Source organism: Elephantulus edwardii, unplaced genomic scaffold (genome assembly GCF_000299155.1).
Source record: "Elephantulus edwardii isolate Elephantulus edwardi_28Jun2011 unplaced genomic scaffold, EleEdw1.0 scaffold00106, whole genome shotgun sequence".
Classification (NCBI taxonomy): Eukaryota; Metazoa; Chordata; class Mammalia; order Macroscelidea; family Macroscelididae; genus Elephantulus; species Elephantulus edwardii.
The window spans coordinates 8,759,840-8,771,874 of NW_006399856.1; the positions used below are offsets into that span (position 1 = coordinate 8,759,840).

The following is a 12,035-nucleotide window of genomic DNA, read 5'->3' on the forward strand; positions in this document are numbered from 1 at the left end:
GGTGTGTCAGAGGCAGTGAGATTGGCACAGGATAGAGCAGGGTTTAGGGCTGTTGTACATAGGGTCGCTATGAGTCGCAAGTGACTCAACGGCACATAACAAGAAGAACAACATATATGTTACCTGTGGTTGCTGTGAAGCTGAACAGTGTGACATCGATGTGTCAAATGTTAAAATGGTTACCCTTGGTGGACAGTGCTTGGTGTAGCTCCCTGATTAAAACAATTTTGGAAGGAGGAGTGGCATCTTTTGTAATAGCTTGCCTCCGGAAACCTTATGAACCTGGAGAGAGGATGAAAGTCACATACGTGTTGAAGACCTTCCTTCAGAGAGTTGCTATGAGTCGTCTATGACTCGATGGCACTCAACAATTAAAACAACATATAGATATAACAATTTAAGAATTTTATTTTTAGAACTATAAATAGAAGCACAAAAATTTGTAAATTTTATTTTTGTGTGTTTTTATATATGTCACCAAATATATTGAAGGGAAAAATACGGGATTAAACTATCAAGAATTATGTTGACTAGGGTAATTTGTTCTTTTCTAGGTTATCAACGAATCCTTAGATATTCTAATAGGAATATCATTTTTGCTTGGTATTTTCTTTTTTTTAACTTTTTAAAAATTTTATTTAAATGAACATTTACAGGGATTTTGGATTTCCATTCATTCATTATTACACTTTTCTCCCTTCCCAGCCCTCCCCACCACCTCAGTTCACTTCTCTCTTTGAAAAGTAGAACAAAAATTTTTGTATACAATTCCCCCCCGCACCCAAATTATTTAAGCAGTTTGACACATTACCAATCTAGTCAATTGTCTTGATACAATTGGAATTTGTCAAGCAGCTTTTTTAATTGTTCCTAGAGAATTGAATTTGTATCTCTTTCATTTTTGCAGTGCCAACATTGGCTACATCTAAAAGCTTAAATAGACAAATTTAAGGGGCCCAACTAAATCTCTGCAGAATATGTACCTAAGCCATTTCATTCATGCACCACTTCCTGTAGAATACCCTCAAACCACCAGATAAAACCACCAGAATATTCCGTGCAGACTTCCTTAGTCAGACCAGGATTTACATGATTCTTGGCTCACAAATTGAGGAGGTGAGCTCTTTCTCAGTCTTTTCAAATACCAGAATATCAGACAGGATACACGCAGGCCTGCTGTATTAGACCAATGCTCATTTTCATCAAAGTAATGTGTACTTGTTCACATATTTGATTCTTTTAAAAAATCACATCTAGATATTAGTAAATCTTTTTGAAGATAGGAAAGAATTAGGTTTTGATTGTCTAAATTCCATTCTCATCTCCTCTGGACGTACTTATTTAAGTCTCATGACTTTTATGGTAACGAAGGTGGTTGACCTTTTCTCTGTGTGCATAACAGTACAGGGACTCTGCATTTAGATTTTATAGTTGAATCAAGGAGAGGTGTTAGTAGGAAAATGAGAGTTACTCTTTATTTTCTGACTTCCTCTTGCCAATATTGTTATTTGGGGCTATTTCATACAGCTCTCGTCAGGCAGCAATCTCTCTCCTCTTTCATCAACAGGTTGAAGAAAATAAAGGCTCACAAGCCGCTCAATCCAGGATGCTCTCTGGTTCCTTGTTTCTTTTCTTGTATTTACTCTTAACCTGAGTAAAACTCATTTAATTGCAGTGGAGTCAGAATGAACTTACAGCTGACCCTCCATTGGGATTTGGTTTTAGGTTTTGTGGGGTATTTTGGAGAGTGGGTTTGAGGCTGCTCATTGCACTGGAGATGTCCCATCTTTCTCCTGTAGAGCACTAGTAGATTTCAAACACAAGAGAGACAAGACCTTTCTATCAACAGCACAACTGCCTGTGCCACCAGGCTCTGTATTAAACTTTATTTCACTCTCTTATCTGCTCCTTGCTCTGACAGAGAGACTAATGCTCACCCCCTTTCTCGACCTTGGTTTTCTCATCTTTAAAGTGACAAAGGTTGATTCTGGAATTGCCAGTTCTGTATGATGTGATATTCTAGTCACAGTTTTCTAAGAATATTAGAATATGTAAGGCATTCTAGAAGGCTATCAAGATGCTGATTTAATTTAAAATTAACTTTCAACAATGGATTAATTAGCTTCATAACTAGACTCCCTCATCCACTCTGGCAATGCCTTCCTTCGACAGTAATTTTAATTATTAAAATGCAATCCTAATCACATCATCCTCCACTGTCACTCACACAAATGCATCTTAAAACCCTTAAGTGACTTCCAATCGCTCTTCCGATGAAGATTAATATCTTTAATTTAGACTTTACCATGGTCAGTAGATCCCTCCAAGGCCTGGCAGCAGCCTGTTTTTCCAGCCTTCTCTCAGTTTTCGTTCTTCCTTTCTGCTCCCACTAGTCCTATGTACTTGTGTATTCTTGGCCTAGAAAATTTCGTACTCACACCTTTTACCTAGTTAGTCTTCAGGCAGTTTCAAGCTCCGTCAAGCATTGCTTACCCAAGGAAGTGGTTTCAGCCAAATTTTTTGTTTTGCTTTATTTTCAGTGTTTCCATAAATCTTGTATTTCTTTTCTTCTTCGTATTTTGAAATACATACTCAGTTGCTTAATTATGTAATTAAATTCTCCTCCCTCTGATAAGCTGTGCCCTCCATGAAATAGCGATTATCTTTTCATTACCATAGCTTTCTCCCCAGGATTGTTTTCGTTGCTGTTTGGCACAGCACATACAACTCATAGCCACTCAGTGAACTAACCGATCTGAACACTCTCCCATCCTGTGCCGTCCTCACAGTTTCTGACACTCTCAAACCCATTGCCCCAGTCATAGTGTCAACCCACCTGATTGAAGGTCTTCCTCTATTTCACCCTTCTGCCTTTAAGACCGGGCACTTAGTAATCATACTAATGTAGCTGGTGAATTGAATGCTTGAATAAATGAATCAGGGCTGCAAAAGTAAGCAATGAGGATTGAAATTAAGTGGAAGTAGGAGTTCATGAAAAGTTCTGACACATATCATAATGAATGAGATTTGACTAGATTTTAAAAAGTTTTGCAATATTCTTATACTGTATGTAGATTCTTACTACTAAGACCCCTTTCATGTGTTGACAAGCATTCTTCAGAGAACTCATTGTAGAAATCTCCTTTCTGGCCTCCCACAGTCAAGAGTTCCAATTTGAGCTTGTAACAGCTCAAACTGTCAGGGGAGAAAAGAAATTGTGGGATTCGAAGAACCAGGTTTTGAGAATTTATTCATTTAGGTAGAGTTAGGGAATTACGCTCATTCTAAGACTGTCGCATAAGGAGTTGCACTTTGAATGTGCCTCTCTGGCAGTCTCTCTGAGGAAGAAGAGAGTAATATCTTCCCATGTGATTTACAGACTCTGAAAACTCTCTGGTGGGTCAGTAGGTATTGGTTCTAGATACAAACATTTGAAGTGCTGATGTAGCTAACTACCAAGGACAGGAAAAAATTTGGGTTAAACCCAATTTAAATGTCAACTTTGCAATGTTTCTAGCTTTATGAAATGGACAAGCTATACAGCTACCCTGAATCTCAGTTCTTCTGTAAAAATAAGACACAAGTATCTACTTCATAAGGTTGTTTGGAAGATTACATGCAGTCTTTGTTGACAAAGGAACTGTTTTTGTTGGTACAACGTTAACAGATCTTCAGTGAATGTCTATTGTCTTGATTAACAAGTGCCAAACAAGTGAGATTATTTGCCTAAACTAACAACTGTAGGTATGCCCTTCAAAGCCATGAATCAGATTACTGAGAGAAGCATATGTAGCCAATGTAGGCAAGTGTTCCAATGTCACATGTTTCATTGTAATAGCCTTGTAACAAGAGAAAACTGCTGTCATCACAAAAACTAAAGAGACAAATGACATACTTTGTAAGTCTATTATTCTTTCTCATGAATAAATATTTCAATTGAACATTATCTAAAGCTACACACTTTAATTCAGTAGTTTATAGCTTTTAATTATTTCAACTGTGACAAGAGATTACTGTCTTTTGTAAACATTGCATTCATATAATTGCTACCACCTGAGTATGCAAGTGTTTCTGGAAAATCGAAGACTAGAATCTTGTAAATGTCCTATTGCTTTGGTTAGTATCTATGACCATATCTTTCAGGGTCTACTTCTGTTAGCATCTTTTTTTTTAATTTTAATGTCTCAGAAATCAGTTAATATTGATTTGAGCTGTATATCAAATGCGCGTCTGTCCTTTCTCTTTGCATTTTTTCTTCCTGGATTAACTGAGTTTCTTTCATATTGGTACAAAGGTCAGAGATTGCTTAGAAGTATAAAAGTATTGATCAGCTTATACAGATCATGTAAAAATATACTAAGAATATTCATATGTGCCAAACAGTGTTCAACATGATTGATAAAGTGATACATTTGTAAAGAACCTGTGTCTGATAGGTCATCTTGAACAAAACCTATATAGTGCAGTGAAATGAAGTTGAAATGAGTCATGTGGTTAATAATGTTGAATAATGTTGCTTACTAATGTTGAAATGAAGTCACCATATTGAATTCTTATTGCTGTTGCATTGGCTTGCATTTTTTAAAAATTGTTGTTGTTATGTGCCATCGAGTCTCCTGCAACTCATAGCGACCCTATGTTCCACAGCCTTAAACCCTGCTCTTTCCTCTGCCAATCTCACTGTCTCCAAAATGCTTATTCCAATTACCCCAGTCACTGAAACAATCATCCTCATAGAGGGTCTTCCCCTCCTGTGCTGTCCCTCTACCCTCCCAAGCATGACATCCCCTCTCCAGGGATTGGTTCCTCCTTGCAACATGTTCAAAGTATGTCAGACAAATCTTCAGAGTCATTGCCTCCAAGGAGCAGCCTAGTTTAACCCTCTCTAGGATGATGCTGTTTGGTTTCTTAGCAGTCCATGGTACAGTCAATTCTTTTCTCCAACATCACAACTCAAAGGCAACAATTTTCCTATCATCCTTAGTCATTGCCCAACTATCTAATGCATAGCAAGGGATTACAAAGATCATGGCCTGTATCATGCACACCTTAGTCTCCAGACTGACATCATTGCTCTTCAGTACTCTGGAGAGGTCTCTGCCAGCAGACTTTCCAAACACAGTACATCTTTTAATTTCCTGGCTGCTGGAGCCAAGAGTGTTGATTGTGGAGCCAAGCAAACTGGAACTGTTTACAATCTCAATCACTTCACCATCCATCCTGATGCCACCAATTGACACAGTGGTGAGATTCTTTGTCTTCTTGTTATTGAGCCTCAGTCCGTATTGAAGGTTGCATTCCTTGGCGTTTTGCAGTAAGCGCTTCAGGTCCTCCTCGGTTTCAGCAAGCAAGGTTGTTTCATGTGCATAGTGCAGATTGTGGATGAATCTTTCTCCAATCCTGGTGTCAACATTTCTCCTCATACAGCCAGCCTCCCGGATAATCTCTTCTGCATAAAGATCGAAAAGGTATGGAGATAGGACACATCCCTGGTGTACACCCTTCCCAATTTATAAAGCCAGAATATCTATCTATCTATCTATCTATCTATCTATCTATCTATCTATCTATCTATCTATCTGACGGTTGGGTCAGGAATTGTATTCCTAGCTTAAAGGTCAGTAGCTTGAATCAACCAGCTGCTCAGCAGGTAAAGGTTTGGCTCTTGCAAACATGTTTGGCCTCATAAACCAGGTGGAGGGTTTGTGTATCAGAATCAACTCAGTGACAGTAGGTTAAAATATTTTATCATACAGAAAATATGAACCTGGTTCATGCATTCTTACAGTGTTTAAAAAGTGACAATCTCATTCTTAAATCAGAATCAAGAAATTCTTAATTACAAGAATGATAAAAGTACTAAATCTATAACCCCTTATAGGGATTATTTGTAGAAATAGTATATCAATTTTAAAACAAGAGTAGTTAAAGTAAGAAGGCAGAATATTTGAAACTAATATAATTTTACAAGACTTCTAAATTACAAAAATGACCCAAAAATTTGTTTTAGCTATGGAAATACACAAACTTTACTTGAACAAACTCATTTCTGCACACCTCAGCGGAAGACCCTTGTCATCAGTCTTCCACTGCATCTAAGAGTTTCTCTTGTCACATCTCCTCTCTTGATAATAGGTCCTCTGATTTCTGCTCACGTGCTTAATCTTTAGATCTCAAAAGAGACTGATTTAAAATACAACTTCATCCTCCAGATTCTCTCTTGCCGCATTAACCGAACTGCTGATAATGCTGCCTCGCCATCATGTTGTCCTTTGTCCTTCAGTACTCTCTAGTCAGAACCAACTCCTAACTGACCCTCCTGTGGGTCTTCAGAGGCAGTAAATCGCATTTGGAAGCACCTCCTCCTTCTCCCATTGAGTAGTCTCATGCCTTTGGGATTGCAGCACAGCTTCTTACCACTTGGCCACCGGAATGCGATCACAGAAGGGGTTCAGCAGAGTCCAACCGCCTGCCTTTGGATTGGCAGTGCAACAGAGTACCAGAGCTCCCTCCTCATTAACACAGAGGTTAAACTTTACAAAGGGTAGAGTAAGTATACCAGATTATGACAGGGAAGAGTTACATAATTCTGAGAATGCTGGCTTAACCCAGATTGCCACATAATTTGGGGGGGAGCACACAGAACACTGTATATAATAGAAAGCTGTTGTTATTGTTAGGTGCCATCAAGTTGTACATATAGTGACCTGGAGTCACATCTGAACTTTACCCTAACCTGTGCCATCATCATCATCTCTGATAGGCTTGAACCCATTTTTAGAGTCACTGTGTCAATCCATCTTCTCTTTCACGGTCCTTTCACCTATCCCAGCATGATGTCTTCCTATAAAGACTGATCTCTCTTAACAGCATGCTCAAAGTATGTAAATGAAGTTTCACCAGCCTGGCAACTAAAGAACTTCCTCCATAATATGTTTGTTCTTTTGGTACTACACGGGATAGTCAGTATTCTTCTCCAGTACCTCAATTCAAAGTCATCAAATTCTTTCCTGTCATCCTTATGTATGGTCTACCTGTTGAGATGCATAGGAAATAATTTAAAAGACCATGGCTTGGATCATGTGGACCTTAATATTTAGACTGACATCATTGCTCTGTAGTATTTTAGAGTGATGTTTGATAGCACCGTTTTCCAGTACGATATATCTGTTGATTTCTTGACTGCTGATACTACCATATGTGTTGATTGTGGATCCAAACAAGATAAGATTTTTGACATATTCAATTATTTTCCATGTAGTTTGATGCTGCCTACTATCCTGACGATGGTGAGCAGGATTTTCATTTTCTCGATGTTGAGATGTAATACATATTTAAGGATATAGTCCTTGATCTTCTGCAGCAAGAGGTTCAAGTCCACTTTACTTTCAGAAACTAAGGTTGTGTCCTCTGCAAAATGCAGGTTGTTGATGAGTCTTCCTGCAATCCTGGTGCCATGTCATTCTTCCTATAGTTCAGCTTCTTGAACTATTTACTCAGCAGAAATCTTGAATATAATAAGTATGGAGAACACAGCCTTGACACACACATTTCATGATTTTTAACCATACAATGTTCCTTTGTTCTGCTTGGATAACTGCTGCTTATTCTAGATGTATGTTTCTTATAAGTGTAATTTAGTGTTCTATTTCCATTATTCTCAGTGTTAACCATAATTGTTGTGGTACACATACTGTATAATCAATATAATATATCTTTGTACAATCAGTGTAACAAAATTAAATATCCTTCTATTTTTCTCTGCTTTCAGTCAAAATCAGCCCGACATCAGCAGTGATATTCCTCATGCCACTGGCCTCTTCTGCAACCAGCTTGAATTTCTGGTAGTTCTCTGTTAATGTACCATTCTAGTAGTCTTTTAAAGATAATCTTCAGCAAGATTTACTTCCATGTGATGTTAGTGAGATCGCTTGATAATTTCCATATTCTCTTAGATCATCTTTTTTTGAGAATGGAAACAAATAAGGATCTCTTCCAGTTAGTTGACCAAGTAGCTGTCTTCCAAATTATTTGGCATAAACTGTAAACGCATGTCAGAGTTGCACTTGTTTGTTGAAATATGCAAATTGCTATTCCATCAATCACAGGGGTCTTATTTTTTTACGAATGTCCTCGGTGCAGCTCGATTATTGTTGTTTCTTGCTTATATGCTGCTTCCTGAAATGGGTCCATGTGGATCAGTGGCTCTGTGTCTTCCTTCTGTCTTCTTTTGCTGCTTTCTGCATCATTGAAGATTTTGTCTATGGTATTGCAACTCGACTCTTGAATTTGGTTGGTGTTTTTTTAGTTATTTAAGCTTAAGAAATCTTGATCAATTCTTCCCTTTTGGTTTCCTAATTCCAGTTATTTGTACATTTTGTTTTAATGCTTTGCTTTGTCTTCTCAAAATGTGATTTGAAGCCTTCTGTTTATCTTTTTTACTTCAGTATTTTCCCCTTTGTTTTGGCCTCTTGACAGTCTAGTGAAATTGTGGAAATTTCTTCTGAAAAGATCAATTTGCTCTTGTCTTTATTCCCTGTCTTTGTAATGACCTTTTGCTTTCTTCCTGTATGGATATCCATATCCTTGATGGCATCCCATAATTCATCTTGTCTTTGATCATTAGTGTTTAAAACCTCATACACATTCTTGAGTGAAAATAACTTGCTCTCTTTTTCAAAATTAAAGCTGAAATAAATCCCATCCAATATCGATGACCATGTTAATATTTGAAAATGTAGGTGTGATAGCTTCCAGTGTCATAGTAACAAACAAACAAACCACTTCAACACAGCAAATTACAGATAGATAAAGAAGCTAACTAGAGCAACAGTAGTGAAGAGCACAGCATATTCTCCTTCTGTGTACAACGTTACAAACCCTTTCAGAAACTGCTCACAGATGCTGGGTCACTGCCCTTGGAAGAGTGAAGGGGCCAGAAAATCAGCTCATGCTCTCACCAGTCCCAGTGGAGTGCCCTGGCCTCTAAGGGTGGAAAGGAATACATTTCATTTATAAAAGTTAAAAAAATAAATATAGTCAGATTTACACTTTGGAGAAGTAATTTTTGCCTTTACTCTCTTTATCTGTAAAATTCTGTAGTTCAGTTTGATGATCCCTGGGATTTGTGTTGGTTCTCGACACCAGGATGGCAAGATTAAAGTGACCATCATCAACTGTGGCTACTTTACTGCTCACGTCCGTAAATCCATGCAAGCGAACTTTGTTCTTTCTTACCCTTTTGTGCTTTTCTTTCTCAGGTGAATTCATAATGTAAAATATTTATAGATGTTCTCTTTGACTTTTCCCTAGCTCATGACAATATTGGCCAACATTAATTCTTAGAAAAAAGTCACAGAAATTAAAATGATCTCATTTTTCTAAGTGTCAGTGGTAGGTTTTCCTTTGTCTTTGTATTGGAAGCAAATATATCTGGCAAAAGAGCACTTTGTACTATTACATATGGTACTCTCTTTGAAATGAAACCGAGTATAACAAGAGTGAGTAAATGCTAGAGGCAGATCAAATGGCAATTTAAAAATTTTGATGCATCTGTACATATTTTTCCATATTTTATGCTTAGTAATTATCATATACATAAATAGGGGTTTTGGTTCTAATCAGAAAATATTAAAGTGTCTTCACTCCCTCATTAGAAATCTTCCTCCTTGTTAACTCTTCAGAAATCTAGATTTCTCCTAATACATTTGTTAAGACTATCTGTTCATTTAAGAGTAGAGTACATTAGATCATATTGTCGAGAGAATTACATTTCAGATGAATATTTGTTAAGTATGTGTATGATATCATAAATCCATATATTCATGACATAATAGTATAGCAGTATAGCATACTTTTCTCCTCTTATTTAAAAAATCTTTCCCTACACCAAAACCATTTTGCTTCTTCTACCTAATGCTATTGGGGCTGTAGTTTCTCAAGTAGCTATAGGGAGTGCTTTACGATTTCATTAGTCTCTTTCCTTGAAAACCCTCTTCATCTCTTATGTTTTTTTGAAAATTATAAGGCTCATTCTGGAGCCAACCAGAAGGCTTCATATTTAGATATGGTGTTCCACATTTCAAGGTAAGAGCTTCTAAATGAGTAATAGAGGCTATTTTTAGCTCTAATAATCCCTTTTGATTTTTGTTAGACAGAAAGAATATTCAGCAGTTACAGAGTGACTGGCCATTAGAGTTCTTTTCTGAGCCTGATTTTTAACTCAAGTCGAGGGGAAATTACATGACGTTCCTTGGAGACCAATTGCTCCCAACTAGACTGCTTATTAAATAATTCCAATTCAGACCTACAATTGTTATGTGCACCTTTATCTTCACTTCACTAAGAACAAGCACATTTTTATTTCAACTAAGCATTTAATTCTGGAAATTAATCCTGACTCTATGAGGTTGGGTAATAGTTGTTGGAAAGTGGCTGCACTCTGCTCCCTGACTTTCACTGATGAGAAGTGAATACCTTTACTCACTTTGACCTTGATGTCCCAGAGGGATCTTAATGATATGTAATCTGTTTAAGTCATTATAGACATTTCACACAGTTTCCATGTCCTCTTCCTGTTCTCACATCTTGCCGAATATTCCCATTTGCTTTCTAAGCATAAATTTGACACAGGATTACGGAATTGTATAGGAACTAAACAGTAATGGGTGTTTGAAAAACATTCTAAATGTTAGTCTAAACGTATAAAAAACACAGATTAATAATAATGTTGGTTTTAGTTATCATTTGTCAAATCTATTAAAATTATAAATTTATAAAATTATAAATTGTTTACAGAGAATTGTGATGAAGTAAAAGCACCTAGATTCTCATTGGCTTGAAAATGGAAATTTCCTTTATTGTAGACAATTTTATATAGTTGACTCAAATATCTTTAAAGACTTTAAACTATCTTTAAAATATCTTTAAAGACACATAAACTGAAGTATCTTAAACTACAAAGTGAGTAAAGGTTGTTAACTAACCTTGATGACCAGACACTAGATGGCTAAAATATTGATCCAGTAAATATATTTTTCTATTAAATATTAATTTATTAAAATTAATAAATTAATTCTATCAGTTTTGCCATCCGTTCTGATTTGACGGTATTCAACAACAACATAATGGCCAATAGTGACAATAATTTCTAAGGAGGGGTTGTCATAGCATCTCTAGGAATATATTTAGCAAATGAATACTTAACAGTTAATCCTCAAATTATGGCTACATTTAGTCCTTAAATTGTCTTTGAGTCAAGTCTATACTTTACTAGGTTGGAACACATATGTATTGGGATGGGAAAGTCTGCTGTTAGGGACCTCTCCAAAGACCAGTGGTATCACTCTGGGGACTAAGATGCACCTGATACAGGCAGCCTGTCTTTGCAATCACTTGCTATGCATCGGAGAGCTGGACAGTGACTAGGGATGATAGAAGGAGAATTTATGCCTTTGAACTGTAGTGTTGGAGAAGAGTATTGAATATCCCTTGCACTGCTAAGAAAACAAACAGGAGAGAGTCAAACTAAAATGCTTCTGGGAGGCAAGGATTCTGAAGCTTTGTCTGGCATACTTGGAATGTGTTGCAATGAGGAACCAGTCCTTGGAGAAGGACATCATGCTTGGGAGGGTGGAGGGACAGCGCAGGAGGGGAAGGCCCTCTATCAGGTGGATTGATTCAGTGACTGGGGTAAAAGGGGTTGGTGTGTCTGAGACGGTGAGATTGGCACAGGGCAGAGCAAGATTTAGGGCTGTTGTACATAGGGTCACTAGGAATCATAGGCAACTCAATGGCACATACCAATAACAACAACAAGTTTTGAATGGTTTGATATGGTTCTTCTCTACCACCAGTTCATAAAATATTTGTCATAATATATGTTATATATTGTACCTTTTTAAAAAAACTTAGTTCTGTAGACACTAAAACATCTTTCATAATATTTTGAAGCTCATCACAAATTAGCTCCAGCAGCATCAGGATGGATGGTGAAGAGATTGAGATTGTACACAGCTTTAGTTTGCTTGGCTCCA

The 12,035-nt window shown here is 37.1% G+C and overlaps 1 protein-coding gene across 4 annotated transcripts in view; it reads left to right on the forward strand.

Moving 5' to 3' along the window:
- Positions 1 to 12,035, forward strand: part of ERBB4 (v-erb-b2 avian erythroblastic leukemia viral oncogene homolog 4) — a 1,418,810-nt gene that overhangs the window by 571,917 nt on the left and 834,858 nt on the right. The gene's annotated exons all lie outside the window — the stretch shown is intronic.